This window comes from Pteropus alecto, unplaced genomic scaffold, assembly GCF_000325575.1.
Source record: "Pteropus alecto unplaced genomic scaffold, ASM32557v1 scaffold134, whole genome shotgun sequence".
In the NCBI taxonomy this organism is placed as follows: domain Eukaryota; kingdom Metazoa; phylum Chordata; class Mammalia; order Chiroptera; family Pteropodidae; genus Pteropus; species Pteropus alecto.
Window position 1 is genome coordinate 3,688,127 of NW_006436283.1, and position 4,213 is coordinate 3,692,339.

At 57.1% G+C, this 4,213-nt stretch overlaps 1 long non-coding RNA gene and 1 other non-coding gene across 2 annotated transcripts; both read right to left on the reverse strand.

Moving 5' to 3' along the window:
* Positions 1–575: 575 nt before the first annotated feature.
* Positions 576–3,376, reverse strand: LOC102889906. Its single transcript, XR_439178.3, has 4 exons — positions 3,070–3,376; positions 2,804–2,925; positions 1,158–1,417; positions 576–785 (listed from the first exon to the last, which is right to left on the reverse strand). It is a non-coding gene; the product is annotated as an uncharacterized LOC102889906 (long non-coding RNA).
* LOC112480146 lies at positions 2,580–2,767 on the reverse strand. The gene has a single exon (XR_003046500.1).
* Positions 3,377–4,213: the final 837 nt, after the last annotated feature.

Sequence of the window (4,213 nt, forward strand, 5' to 3'; positions counted from 1 at the left end):
CTGAGGCCCCACGCTCACCTTGGGAGCAGGCGGGCACCTTTCTGCTGCAAATAGCACCCTGGGGACTAAGTTACGGGTACAGGCAGACCAAAGGGTACGTGAGCGCTGATAGCCACGTACTACATCCCCGAGGCACAGAGCTGCTCATCCGTGCAGAAGGCTGGTGGTGCCCTCGGTGCAGTGTGGTCCCAGGTGCTGGCGGAAGCGGTCGGTACAGGAGGAGGACTATGGGTGAGGGCAGGGGTGGGCAGTGCCCGGCAGCTACCAGTGCCCATTCCTGAGGTCAGCAGTCATTTGCTGGCAAATTCCATCCAGAGTGAAGTGCTCCTTCTGAACGAGGTGACCGCCACCCACCTGCCAGCCGGATTATCAAGCCAATGGTTACCTCTCTGTGTCCCCATTTCTTGACAGTGCCTGCTCAAGGATAAGCGGTGTCTCAAGCGCTCACACTTGCGATAGAGGACAGCGGGTGGCCTCTAAGACACTCTTCAAACAGCACTGCCACTGTGCGTCTCAGAGGCAGAGGTGACACTTGGACAAGCCATCACTGGGCACAGAAAACATAAAGCGTACAGTTTCCTTTGGGGTCCGACTCCTTTTATTTATATCCACTCAAAACAGGGTCTTAAGCAGGTCGCCATTCAAAAACTATGTGGTGATGGATTAAACCAAACAAACCAGGAGGGCCCTAAAACAGAGCAATTACATTTCAGGCACAGAGAAGCGGGCGGGAAGGAACTCGGCAGACCGTCGTCCAGCACACACACATCTTCCAGGAAACCCGCCTGCAAAGAGAACACGCCTCGTGAGTTTTCACTCCACCTCAGCAAGTCTGAACATTCGGAGAATTTAAAACTGTCAGTGCCATAAACAGCCTCCGAAATCCACACTCTCCCTTCCACCCAGAACGGATGTGGAAGTGTCTGGTTGAGAACCGGCTTCTATCAGCCCCTCCCCCTTCCAAGTCTAGGGGCCAGGCCCACCCTACTTCAAGGCCGGTGACGTCCTAGGTCACCTCTCTCCAGGCTATAACCTGTGTACCCGCACCTGGGTCTGTAACAAAGCCACGTTAAACCTGAACTCTGACAAAAACCCATCACCCAACACCAACCTCACACTTTTCTCCCTTTCCATGTATTTCTTTAATTTGTCCTCACCTCGAGTTCCTCACGTCCTCTCAAGCACTTCCGTGCTTCCTGCCTTTTGTCACATGTTTCGTCAGCTGGAAACAGCCTTTACAGGGTCACATCCTGATGGGTCCCATGGACAACGCTCCTCCCTGTCATTCCATAGCATTCACAGCCATCTACCTCTGTAGGTTCTAAGCCCCTGACGCCGGGGCCACTCCATCCGAAAAGCAGCCAGTGCTCTGACCACCGTAGGTACTTAGGTGCTGCTTCTCGAGGAGCAGGCTAACCTACAGCCAAAAAAATAAAAATTAAACGTCCCATGAGCAGTGTCCACGTGTGCGCCTTCTGGAGGGGTCAACATGAGGATTCTCCCCAGAGCGAAATCCAACTCAGCCTCTATGCAGGAAGGGAGGAGCCGCAGGAGACACACAAAGACACCCGTGTGTCCTGATTCCGGCTAAACTGCCACCGCTCCCTCAACACAGTCTAGGCTGCCCCACCCAACACGGCGCCATCACGTGTAAATTCAGTTTAAAAAGCCAGTTCTTCGGCTGCACCAGCCACACGGTAAGTGCTCACACGTGGCTTATAGCTGCTCTACTGCAGCGGTCCCCGACCTTTTTGGCACCAGGGACCAATGTCCTATGAGAACCTGGTGCTCTGAGGCGGCGCCGAGGCGGTGATGCTGGCGCTGGGGAGCGGCTGCAGATACAGACGAAGCTTTGCTCGCTAGTCCGCCGCTCACCTCCTGCTGTGTGGCCCGGTTCCTAACAGGCCACGGACCGGGACCTTCCGCTACCAGATAGCGCAGATACAGACCCCTTCCATCACCGCAAAAAGGTCTGCGGGACAGCACTGCTCTGTACAGCGTTCTTTGAAAATGGCAGATTCTAGCACGTTCTCCTCCAGTTCAAATCCCGTAACGACCTCCAGCATTCTTAGGAGGGACCAGCGTGCCCACACGAGCCGCGGGCTCTGCACGGCCTGGCCCGTCGCCACCTCTTCTGCTTCACTCCAAACGGTTCTCCACCCTGCTTTCTGTTGGCCTTCTTTCGGTCCCTCCGCTAGCCACACTTACCATGACCCCGGCCCTTGGCCTACCCATCGAACTGCCACTCTCCCTCAGAGCCCAGCTCAAGGACCCTATCCCCGGGAATGCCTTCCCGTCCCCATCGGGCTCCCTGTGACGTGTTCTCGCAGAGCTACGCTGTCCCTCAGAGCACTCCGTGCGGCCCTGTGGTGTGCTCACGTAATCTCGTCTCTCCAACCGGCTGGAGCTGGCTGACAGTCAGGGCCACCGCTGTTTTGTTCATCTCTGTCCCCAAAACTTAGCATGGCGCCGGGCCAAGGCATCACTAAACGTTTATTAAATCAACACCGTTCACAGATTTTTTGGGAAATCACCGCTCACTGGTACTGACTGAGTGGCTTTCGTCTTTGAGCATTAGGTCCTGTTTGCAGTATCATACATGATCATCAAACTGCTGCTAGAATGTTCACACCTGTTACTGCAAATTCAAACCCCAGGAAAAAACATCTCCTGGGAATTTACTTTAGGTCAGGGTAGGGCTGCCTGGTACAAGGCTGCACCCACAACTGGGCGGGTTCAACAACACAGGAGCCTTTCCCCAGACCGCCGGCCTCCGGACACTTAGCGTCCGTGCCTGACATACCTGGATCCCCACAACCGAGGTCACTCCGAAGGGTCTATCACGGTGAGCAGGGGGAAATCGTTCGTTGCAGGCCTTCAACCAACGGTCGGGGGCCGAAGAGATCTGCTTTTCCGAGAAAAACCCTGGGGAAAGAGAGTAATAATACCACGTGCTCTAGGAGGGCAAGTCTCATTCGACACTCACACGCTCCCGGAAACCCGCGCTGGCTGCCCGGCCGGGGACCCCAGGCTTTCCTGCCCGCTGCAGCGCCTCCCACGACCGCTCACCTCAACTTCAGTGCCGGCGTCGGTTCAAGTTCCCTCTGCCTTCTCCGTCCGAGCCCCAGCTGCTATGCGGGCAGCGGTCCCCAAAGTCCCGGGCTCCGCGGAGGGCCCTCCCGTTCCCGGCGGAGCTTCGTTACCACCTCGGGGAATGGCCCGAGGCCGCAGGCTAGAGCGGGTGGCAGCGAAAGGCCCGCGTCGCCCACCCGCCCAAGGACCGGGGACCAGCCGGAGCCGAGGGGGCAGCCCCCCTCGGATCCCAGGGCGCTCGCGTCTCCACATTCTTCTCACGCCCGGCCGAAACGGAAGTGCAAACACACTTCCGCCCGGAAGTGACGGCTTACCATGGAGGCGATAGCTAGAGGGTCGCCCTCGGTTTGAAACTGAGTCCTCCAAGGCCGTCTTAAAGGGGCCTCAGCCGGCGAGGTGTTGATTAATGGGGACGAGAGCCAAGGGCGAAGCAGGCTGGCCAGGGGCCCTAGAGCGCAGGAAGCAGAGGGGAGACCGTCTCTCGCGGGCCCGCTGGGTGCGTGGAGCCGAGCTTGTCATCCCTTTACTCCTCACACCACCTTGGGGGCGGGGGGAAGTACAACGGTCACTTAAGTTTCCCCAGTGAGAAAAGTGGTGCCCCCACAAAGCTGAGTTACTTTCCTAAACTCCACGAGCCAGGAAGTGGCAGTGCCAAGTTCAAACCTAGTGTGGCAAGAAGGAGAAAGCTGAGGGTGGGCAGGGTTGCGTGAAGATGAAGGCCAACTTTGCCTATTGGGACATCTGCTGGGAATCTTAACTCTGCCCCAAACTGAGCATGGGATCAATTCCCTTACAGTGCAGTGTGGTTCGATGGCAGAGGAAATGTCGGGCGAGCAGCAGCACTGCTTTGGGCCCAATCCCACCACCGAGGAAGGATTTGCTGGAGCTGTGGAAATGACAGAACCTTGGAAGGTATCTGATCACAGGCTTCCTTGGCGTAGGCACCGTCATCAGCCCTCTGCTTTCATAACAGCAGTCACAAACCCCAGGGCTTGCATTCTGCAGACACTCTGGTTAGCCTCAGGCCCCCTCCACTCCCTGTTGCGCCACACCCACTGTTCTCCATGTTTGCAGTACCTGTGGTGCAAGGAAGGCCCTGGGGACTGATATGCCTGTTGTC